The sequence below is a fragment of the Xiphias gladius genome, unplaced genomic scaffold (genome assembly GCF_016859285.1).
Source record: "Xiphias gladius isolate SHS-SW01 ecotype Sanya breed wild unplaced genomic scaffold, ASM1685928v1 HiC_scaffold_1472, whole genome shotgun sequence".
Classification (NCBI taxonomy): Eukaryota; Metazoa; Chordata; class Actinopteri; order Istiophoriformes; family Xiphiidae; genus Xiphias; species Xiphias gladius.
Window position 1 is genome coordinate 1,059,144 of NW_024401802.1, and position 11,798 is coordinate 1,070,941.

General features: G+C 39.1%; 1 pseudogene; it reads right to left on the bottom strand.

The window, feature by feature from the left end:
* Positions 1-3,568: 3,568 nt before the first annotated feature.
* LOC120787378 lies at positions 3,569-10,215 on the bottom strand (annotated as a pseudogene).
* Positions 10,216-11,798: the final 1,583 nt, after the last annotated feature.

The window sequence follows — 11,798 nt, forward strand, 5'->3', positions numbered from 1 at the left end:
ATGAACTATGAATTTTAATGTTTAAAACTATTTACATTTTGTTAAAGGTATGACCAACATGAGCGCAGAGAGTATCAAAGGCCATGGGATGGTAAAACTGGGGTGTCAAGGGAATAAGAGTGGGAAGGGAATAGGAGAGGGTGTAGGGAATGAGGAAGGACATAGCTGATAAGATAACACAACTCATAGCTCATAGCTCATAGCTGATAAGACAACACAACTTGTGTTAATTCTAACCACAAAAAAAAGATACAATAATATAGCCTAAATCAGTAATTGGCGGATTCAAGCCCTTTTGTGCTTATTACTGGAATTGAAATAGTAATTTGTTATACTATTTGTTACTGGAAAAAGTAACATTATTCAATAATAATGTATGAATTAGCAGTCAACACTGGTCTCCATATTTAACCTCTTGATTGTGTGTGCAAGTCATCAGCAATCATAAATATGAAAGGCAAATCACAATATAGCAATTTTCAAAGATAAGTTGTGACACGAACAGCAAATTTTACAGGGTCACAACATCCATCAAATGACACTGTTTCCATCTTGACTTAATGTATATCTATTCATTACCCTACCAATGTTAGGCCTACGCTAACAAAACACTGAGTAAGAGGTGATTTATTTTACTGCAAAATGCATGCAGAGTAACAGAAGAAGATAAATTCCACAAATATATGCACGATGGGGAAAATCTTGCAAACCAAATAATGCATAAACAAGCTTTATGTAAAGTTTGATAAGTTTGATCAAATACTGTTCTACAGACAAATTGGTATCAATCAAACCTATGGAGATGTCAAAAATGTGTAGATTTGTAAATTTTTAGAGTATATTGAGTTCTAGATATGAGTCAAACTTAGAACAAAATAGATAGGACTAGGTTTTTCTATTTTTCTTAACTTTTAATCATAGCACCATTATCGGGCTAATTGTAATCATATTTAATTTCCATCATTAGCACATTATTTCCAGTAATGGTACCATGTTTCATATTTCTAGCTTGTTTTAGCTCACAGCAAATTGAGCAAAGGCATAAGATGGCAGATAATGATGAATAGGTCACACCCACATGCACCAATCAATATGTCACTTAAGATTTTGGTTAATACTTAACCCCAGATCATACTCACCAAATTTGGTTGAGATTCTGTCCACCAGGTTTTGAGGTACATGTTTTTGGTATTTGTGGTGCCCCAAGTGGTCGGGCTCAAAATGCTTATGTAGACCTATACCCAAACATGGACTGAAAATATCTATCAAGATTTATCATGGTTGGACAAATCTTTAATGGGTTATGGAGATTTTCATGCTAACCTCTGCCCCTTGTGAAGTTTTTTGATCAATGTCTTGAAAACTAAATAAGATATCAACAACCTTTATGCAAATTTTTAATAAGCTTCGTCCAGTGCTGATCTACAGAAAATTTGGGAGCAATCGGACCTACAGTTTAAGAGGAAATGTCAAAAATGTGATTTTCAAAAAAAGGCAGAGAATCCGTCTTGGCAGACTTTTATATTAAGGGAAGTACTTTCATGTTTCATGTTTATAGCTCAGTCCACCTCACGGCAATTTTGACCCAATTGGGTAGAAAAAAAACAACAATAATAATAATAATAATAATAATAATTAACCGACACAGAAACAATCAGATTCCGCCCATTCAGGGCTTGAAACCGAATTTACAAAAATAACACTCATCAAATAAGATATGACACTGTGGACTATGTTCCGGGCTAAAACAAAAATCCATTAAAATTCAACTTCAACAGCAACCAATCTCATACATAAACATTTCACCATTGCTGAAGTTGGGCTTTAATGGACCCAGCAGAACTATTTAAAAAATATAATTTCCACCAGTGATTAAATTAACTCAATCGTGCAAAAATAGTCCAGTAGCTTCAAACCTTAGTGAGGGTGATATGAAGGGTGATGTAAAGCTGCCACTTAAACAATAAACATATGTAGCCACATCAACTGTTCACAAACCAGCTAATCGAAATCCCCTAGACTGGCACCAGCCTTCCACCTGCATCTCAGGGTGATTCCAGAGAAGATGATATCATATCTGGATAAAGCAGGTGGAGGTGGTGCAGATCCTCCTTTATTGCTGCGATGAGGTTGACGCTCGAAACATCCCCGGGTCATTTCCACCACAGTGGATGAGGAGGACAACCTCTACTGCTCTTTCTCATGGACTGGTTTAAGAAGGGGAGAAGGCTCTTCCACCTCAGACCACCCCAGACGAACCAATTAGATGGAGATTCCATCAACACCAAGGTTGTTCACGAGGGTGTCCGTAGCTCTCTGGACCACCCGCCGGACATAAATGTCCCCAGTGATCCAGATCTTCGTGGGATGGAGAAAATATTGTAATATTGAGAAATGTATCATACAGTAGGCTAAAGAGAAAAAAAGGCAAAACAAACAGCACTCGTATTAGATGAGCTCTACACAATTATCTTAAAATACATTATTCCCTCGGCTTAGTTTAAAAAAAAAAAAGTCTGCTGCAGTGATTTACATTAAATAGCAATAGGAAAACTAACTAATGCTCACTTTGATGGCATTGTGTGGGTGCACATGCCTTCATCAATCCCAGCACACAGTATTGTTACTTATTCTGAAAGAGAGAGAGAGAAATTTTTCCAATAGATGTTTTGATGCCTGTCATCGGCAATAAAATGAACAGGAACTGTAATAATGTTATCATTTTTTAACCTGACTTAACCACGTTGACAACTGTCACTGTTAACACTTTACATTTTAGGTAACATAACCTTAGCCCTACAAAAACCAACTTTAAAACAGAAAGTTAAACTGTTTGTAACCACTTATGGTAAAACATATTCTAACTTTAACTTACACACAGTAACTTCAGCTACAATAACGTTACAAGGTTACTCCTCATATATGTAATATTTGCTAATGTGGACATGTATGTAATTAGCTACTAAGATTACTTTAAGTTTACTCCGACTTATGGAAGCTAACTTTGTTATCAACGACTTCGCACGGCATAGCCAGAGCCAGTTGCAGTCAGGTTGCCAGTATAGGTGGAGAGATCAACAACAGGTCTAAAATGGCCTGAGACTCCAATTATTGTGCTGAATTCCATTTGAAGTGCAATGTTCCAATGCAATTACAGGACTAAGTCCTCATGAAGTATTGATGGGGGGGGCTTTTCCACAGGGACAAGCCCACCTCTGACACCCCACAAAACTACTCTGCTTTGGACTGTTGAATATATGATAGAGTATGTTAAAAAAATAAAAGAGATTTTGAGAAAGTTCCATTTGCAGTGTCAAGCAGACTCCCACAACCACCAGAGGAGCCTATTCACCCATTTCAAGTCGGTGATTTGTACTAATCAAATCTCTGAAGAATGTGTCTCTGTCTTTCCATACGTGGAAAGGACCCTTTCAGGTGCTGATGACACAAGAAAAGCCCTAAAGGTCAAAGGCAGAGCAGAATGGATCCATGCTTCCGGGTGCAGGCCGGACGTCCCCCAAAAGCTCACAAGGAGGTGAAGAACAATGTTGAGTGAGAGGGTGGTTCTTCATCTTCCTTCTGCTGGGTGGATTTCTGGAAGGAGGTGCAGCACAAGGAAATGCAGTGCAACGAGATTCAGGATATCAGGATATCTACAACACAAAATGGAAACACAACACATGAAAAGACACTCTTTTCAGTGTGTTCCAAATGAACTGATGAAGAAAATAACTCAAGAAAAGGACATTGTTGTATTGAGAAAACATGAAAAGGACAAATTCAAAAAAGACTGATAGAAATGTCTTTCCAGATCTCATCCAGACAAAGAGGGAATTTGATCCCATTGCATTTGAATGTCGTACTGACAGATGTCCAATAGATGACTGGGATGTTGCCTATCCAAAGTTCTATGCTAATGGAAAATGGTGGTGGGCTACACATGCTACAGAGTCCGTTGGGGTAGTAAGACTTTCGCCACAAGTTCTCCTCTGTTTTCCCTCCCTTATGTGTTTTTTGTTTGTTCCCAGTTTGTGTTCCGCATTGTCTCTGTGTTTATGTGTGTATCCAGCTGGGTGTGGCTATCTGGTTCTTCCTCCCACCAATCCACCTGACCACCTGCTTCTTATCAACTCATCAATTTTACAACCCACAGCAATATTTAAACCCCGGCTCATTCCTTCACTTTCCACCAGATCGTTCAGTCTGCTATTGGTACAAATGCTATGGTCAAGTTCTAGTCTATTGTTTCCTCACGTTCGCTTGCAGGATCCTAACTGTGTTTACCTGTGCTCCAGGTTCACTACTCCAGTCTTCCACAGTTACCTGCCACGTCCAGCTCCGTCCTTGTTTCCCTGCCCAGTTTCAAGCTCCATTACCCAACCTTTTACTTGCCTGTTCCGTTCAGATGTTCTGCTCTGTCAGTACCAACTTCCACACTCCAACAAGAAACTCTGGTGCTAACAATTCATCTCTCAACACAGACAGTTTGCAATCCCACAGTAAATATTCCTAAATATGTTTCAAAAAGAATTAATGGGAAATACCTTCCAACAGGACTAAATTTCACAACCCTTTTGCTTATTACTTAAGTGCACACATATGTGAAAGTACGATTTGAGTTCAGAATACAAGTAACTTTGGCCCAAACCAATTGTTCCAATCCTCCGGGAAATGGAGTATGTGTATTTCAACCCTATATCCCCACTGTATTGGCCGAAGCTATGGTCTACACGCAACCGTGGTTTAGTGCTATGTCCATAGGATCAGTTAAAGTATGTTCAGTGCCAGAAGTGAGTAAACAAACGTTGCTGTGTGACTGTTCAATCTATTTACCCCCTACTTACAGAATTTTTTCTTGTGTTTCCGAGGAGTAGGGAAAGGTCAGGAAAAAGACTTAGAACAAAGTAATTATAACACAGTAGTGGAAGTCTCTCTAAAACAGTCTGCACTACCAGATAGAGTATATCTAGTTTGTTGTGATAAAGCCTATGGTTGTGTGCTTTATGATGGATTGCATGGTATGTGCTATTTAGCATATCTAATTACCTTGATCAAGAAAGTAAGATTCTGCTGAAATAGTCGCATTATATCCCCCATTAAATCAAGACAGAAGGGATATCACACCAATACAGCAAATAGCCAGTGTCTTTTTGCCTTGGAATGGTATTTAAATCTCACAACATGAACTCCAATCCTTGTCTAAGCTTGTAAAGAAACACCTTACTGTAGAGCTGCATTAGTTGAGCATAAGGAGTTGCAGGAACTTAAAGCCGTAGCTTTACAGAAGCGTATGGCACCTGGCATCCTCTCAAGGGAACATATTTAATCACCGGTACTGTATGTTGTTCCTACATCTCTGATACAACAGCAGAAGTTATGGATATGGTTCATGACACAGCAACAGGTATCAAGGAGCTAATTGCTAATCATGGATTTAGCTTGGGGGATTTCTCAAATGTATTTGGGTTTTGGGGGTCTGACTTGATTAAATTTTTGATTACTTTTACAGTGTCAGGAGTGTTCTCCTGTGTTCCTATCCAGTAACTGTTGTTAAACTTATTATTCACAAAACCACCTCTGCTGCAATTCAAGCAACACAGCGAATGGTAAGGGATGGGGACGTTGAATATGAGTGGATGAGTCACAGTCTCTCAAATCTTGAAGAATGGATTCCACCAGGTTCTAGCTCTAATGACATGATAAATCAAAGAAGAGTATGTTCGTTTGAAAACACAATATGATAAAGAACTTGACAGATGGATGGGGATTCACTTCTATGTCTCTACACCTGTCTTAAAATATTTTTACTTCTAGCTGCAGACAGTTTTACCATGCTGCTACCTCCTGTGGTTTTTTTTTTTGGTTTTTTTTTTAATTTCATTTTTGGCTGGACCGCAACAGTGAGACCAGCCCTATAAACACGAATGTCCTTGGCTGACTGAGTGCTGACATTACACAACCGGTCGTTGCTCTTTCAAAATGAATTGGTGCAAGTGGTTTCTATTGTGTCATCAGGGGGGCGTTTACAGGCAATGTTGCCAATTTAGGCCCTTTGTTGCTAGATATACTAACTTTTCACACCCCTTTTAGCAACTTTTCTTCACAAAAGCACCTAGCAACAAATGTAGCGACTTTTTGGACAAACCTTAGCTACTTTCCCTAGAAGAACATTGCCAGTATTGCATCTTGCTGCAAAGTTGGGCTTTCCCTCTGTAGATACACCTCTCCGTGTGTCTCATTCAATTGACCACACATAGCTACATAAACGAGAATGAGCTTCAAATTTTCTCTCTGACTGATCATTTTACAAGTAAATATAGCCGAAGTCACACCACAGCTGTTGTCTTAACTTATGTGTATGGTGATTTAGTCAAGATTTTATCAATGCAGAGCAACAGCTTGAAAAATGGCTTGGAAGTGACTGCTGGTTAACATGTAGCCTTAATGGGCCATGTTTCAGTCACTGTTTCATACTCCTTCCATTGTCTGACAACAGAAAGAGAAAAAACATGTAAATAAGAACAGCTTTATTGGGAATTTGGCTATATTAAATAACTGTTTATGTGAGAACAGTGAGTAGGAGATAAGCAAAAAGATAAATGGCAATCCAGCCATATACTAGGTTTTGACCTAGTCTTGTTTTTATTCAGGTTGCCTTGCTAATACAGTGAATCTTTGCTTATAATTTATTTCACCTTATGTTTTAGAAAAAAAGGAAACAATTTTTGTTGTGCATATTGTTCATTTTATCTAATTAATATTTTAGTCTATCTACATATTTAAATATATTCTAATCACATGCATAGTTATTATTATTTGTAGTAATAGTTACTTATGTAAATGTATGTCACGCTGAATGATAACAATTGAGATTTCATTAACCCTCTACAGTCTGAGGTCTGTTAGCCACTTTTGAGGTAGTTGGACATGCCAAAGCGCTACATATGCTTATATTCAAACTCAGCACCAATAATCTGAGAAGAGTAGGAATGTCATTGATCAATTTTTTTTAATCAACTGTAAACTTACAATTTTCAAAAACCTAATGCAGAGATTTTCTTAAAAAAAAAAGATTAAAAAATTATGTACATATCTGGCCAAGTTCTGTAAGTGCTATGCAAAGGCAACTGGACTTGCTTGAAGTTCTTGAAAACGTTTCGCCTTTCATTCAAAGGACTTCTTCAGTTCCAACTGACTAGTGGGGAGTTCGAGGTATTTATCCTCTGGTGAGATCAGCAACACTTGTGAGTTGTTAACGTCACAGAAGTCTTTGACCCTCCCAGTCATTATGTGAGTCGTTAGGATCACATGAGTCAAGGTGTGGATGGTTGCTGACACCTTGAAGGTCGTTAGGGTGACAAGTGAGTCCTTGATCTACCCTGCCATCATGTGAGTTGTTGAGGTCACATGAGTCCTGGTGTAGATGGGTGTTCAGCTGTCTGGGGAGTGACCTTAGAACTGCATTATAGGTGGTTGATAGGTGGTGTCTTAGATCACCCCCTGTTTAGTGATGGTTGTTCCAGATTGACAAATATGGCTTCTTTCACTCTTCTTTCAAACCATTGGTCTTCTCCGGCCAAAATGCGTACATCACTGTCCTGAAAAGAGTGTCCTTTGTCCTTAAGATGCAGGTGGACTGCTGAGTCCTGGCCTGAGGAACTGGCTCTCCCATGTTGTCATGCACTTATGTAGCAGTTATTTAGTTTCCCCAATTTACAGGTCTGTGCATTCCTCGCTGCATCGAACTGCGTAAACTACGTTGTTCTGCTTGTGCCTGGGTATTTTGTCCTTAGGGTGGACAAGTTTTTGCTTCAGAGTGTTACTGGGCTTGAAACCCACAGGGATGTTATATTTTTAGAAGATCCTCCTGAGTTTTTCAGATAATCCAACAACATAGGGAATGACAATGTTGTTTAGTTTATTTCAGTTTTCTTCTCTGTCTGTTCTGCCTCTTTTTGTGGTTTTGACAAAGGCCCAGTTGGGGTAACCAGAAGTTCTAAGTTCTTCCTTGATGTATTTATGTTCCTTCTCTTTCCCCTCTGACCTTGTGGGAACATTCTGAGCCCAATGGTTTAGGGTTCTACAGTTTGTGCTCCAGTGGGTGGTGAGAGTCATAAAGTAGGTATTGATCTGTGTGTGTGGGTTTCCGGTATACTTCAGTGTTGAAGCTTCTGTTGTTCTCGATGTGCACCGCATAAATCCAAGAACGCTAGGCTATTTCCAATGACATCCTCGCGAGTGAACTTGATGTTGCTGTCCACATTGATGAGTTCAGTGAAGGATTCAACTTCATGGGTTTTGACTTTGACCCAGGTGTCATCCACATAACTGAACCAGTGGCTGGGGGCAGGTCCTGGAAAAGAGGTCAAGGCTTTGCTCTCTACTTCTTCCATGTGGAGATTAACCACTATTGGTGACACCGGTGAGCCCATGGCACAGCCATGCTTCTGTCGGTAGAAACGTTCATTGAATTGGAAATAGGTGGTTGTCAGGCAGAGGTCAAGCAAGGTGTATATACGGTCAGGGGTGGGGTTGGTTCTGTTGGGTAAAGTGCTTGTCTGTAGAAGTCATTTAACTGTTCTAACTGCTTCTTTGGTAGGAATACATGTGAGGAGTGAAGTGACATCATAGGATACCATGGTTTCATCTGAGTCCAGTTTTATTTTTCCAACCTTGTTGGCAAAGTCCTGGGAGCTCTTGATGTGATGTGATGTGGAGTGTTTCCAACCAGAGGAGCCAGGATGGTGGCCAGATGTTTAGCAGTGTTGTAAGTTAATGAGTTAATACTGCTGATGATGGGACTCTTTCCTTGTGTATAATTGGGAGTCCATAAATGCAAGGGGTGGCTTCCCCGGGGAACAGTCTGTAATATAGAGATCGGTCAATAGCATGGTCCTTCTCTAGGTGTTGTGGGCAACTAACTACTTTCTTTCTGTAGCCGCTGGTAGAGTCTCGCCTTAGTGCACCATAGGTGGTGTTAGAGCTAGCTGTTTTTATTAATCATGTGAATATAAAGAGCACACCAAAGATATATGCCGTTTGCACACAGAGTTTATTGTATTTACGTAGAAAGGCCCTGGCTTATTAAAACAGGCCATTCCATAGGCGATGTCTTAAGGAGGACATTTGATGGACACCATGCCACAAACACAAAAGCAATAGCTGATTACTCATGTAAGAACTCTTTCTGTTGTGCAAAGAGATAGATACGGAAAGAACATCATATACAACAATATTTTGCACTACACCCATACTGGGTCATGTCAGATGGATGAGAAAAAAAACAAAACATTCAGAACAAGCTACACGTGAGGGAGTGCAGGGTTTCTTCCTGTTTAGGGCACTAAACAGGAAGCCTAAACCAACATTTTTGACCAATCAGATAGATGCACATTCCCTTTGAAAAATCTGTGTGGCGCTAAGTCAGACACCTCTTTTCTAGGAAGTTGACTACAGCTAACTGCTTGCAGACTGTGGTTTTCTGAATAGAAAATGTCCATGTACATGTTCAATTTGATTCTCTGGTTTTTAATAAATTGTTAAACTGAGAAATAACTCATCTCTTGGACTCTCTTCCCAAATCAACGAACGCGCTGACAGTGGCTGTGTCGCTGAAAAGACTGGTCACTTTCTTTTGATAATTGGCTGTGTTTTGCACTACTGTGCATCTTCCTTTGTCGGCTGGAAGGATAGTGATGTTCCGGTCTCTTTGGAGCAATATCAGTGCGTTCCTTTCTTGGATGGTGAGGTTGTAAGGGGGTGCTTTCGCGCTGGCGAGAGCGACAACAAAGGCCTTTTTACAGTTTATTGAAAATGCTGTGTTCAAACCCAAACATACAATTGATAAAACTTTGATGAATGGAAAGTGTATTCACATTAAATTACTGGAATAATGCAAAATTAGAGCAACATCTGGCACAAGAATTTCCTTTAGGATGAATAAAGTTCTATCTTCCCTTTATCCTATAATTTTTAGTCCTGCTTAGGATGCCAAGCTTCAAAACAGTTTCTGTCTGGTTGAAGGTAAAGGTAGACAACACAGGCTTTGCACTTCCAAGGGGTTTTTGTTTGCTTTCCTCTATCCATCTTGCAATATGCAAGGCTACCGCTGTTCTTGCATCCAGCGGTAGCCTTCATCCTGCAGTCACTGACAAGCTCAGCTCCAGGAACTGGCACATGAACACCGCTTGCTGTCTTTGCAGGGGTTGTCTGCATGTTCTGTGAGCTACTTCATGAAAGCCTTGTGGGTCATGCTGTCCTGTTGTATGAGTTCTTTGTGGAGAATGCAGGCATTGCTTGTAGCAATGTCAAAGAATTGAAGAAAGAGTTTCCTGTACCATTTCAGGAGTTTGTGCTGTGTTGGGTAATACTGGATCAGCTGGTCTGACAAATCCACACCTCCCATGTGCTTGTTGTATTCCATCACTGGTGAGGGGCATGGAAAGGACTCTGTGGTCCAGACATCATGTCTGGATTTCAGTCTTCTTTGCACTGCATCCCCAGTGTAGGCTGTATGGACGGTGGAGCAGACAGTAACCCCTTGTGTATCCATCCACTTTACAAATGGAAGAGGACTGTCCATTATCCAGTGATACATTCATTGCACATTTAGCACTTTAAGTTAGTTTAATTTTTTTTGCGCTTTTCTTCTTTTAATTTCCTTTATCTGTGAATGAAGCAGAATTGATCTATCTATTTACATATTAAAACACAGAAATCATCATATACACATTATAGCAGCCATGAACATATTTACAAGTATTTTTGATCATTTACACCTGACATATGCATTACAATAGCCTACATTATTGAAACTAATTGTCACAATCGACATGAGTCTGGTTAAGTTGGTTTGAATGATTATTATAATCTTATTTTGTTTTAACACAATATTAAGCTACAGGAGCCTGATATGATGATGACATAAAACAATTCATCAATTGTGAGAGGTCTACTTTGACCATTAGTGCATTACAAATAACAGAAGGGAGTAGAAACTGAGAAGGTAAATTGGAAAGAATGCACATTTTTAATTACACTATCTAAACTTTAGCTTAATAAGTTGCTGGCTGCAGTATGTATGACATGATAGAGTTTTTCAATCTGCTGTGCTGCTGTGAAGAAGTTTTAGCCCCTGCAGCCCCATTAGCTGCTTTATGACAGCAGTTTTAGCTATAGAAAGGGATATGATATGCTGTGCCTGTGCAAATGTAACAGAGGTAAAATACTTCACTTAGAATTCACAAACATCCTCAGCGGGATCGAGTCGAAGGTCAAAATGGCAACATTCTTCCCCTCACATAGTTCTACAAAATAAATTCATTTAGTAACTATATACATTTTAAAGTATACTGTTGAAAGTTTTCGTAGATGTTTTATGTTTCTAGGACAAAAATTCAGTTTGGCAAAATTTCTGTTTTATCCCACCAGTGGGATTGCCAACTCCAGAGTTAACTTTGCTTTTGTGAGGTATTACTTTTGTTGACTGTCTGCTTAAGTATTAATTTGGTTTAGTGTTTGGTTGATTGACTTAGTATTAATTGCATTTTAATTTTTTTGTATTTATTTCATGCCATTTATATCTTAATTCTTATTTAGTAGATCTTTTAGTTACTACAAACATTTAACGTTGTTTATGCACCAGAAGGCATTCTAAATTGGTTACTTGATGCATTATTTAATATTTGTCATTATTGTTGATTTGTATAATGTTGTTTATTGTTGATTAACTCAATGAATGATAATGATACTGATTGATATCCTGACCATTACTTATTCAGTGAGTTAGTGTTGATCTT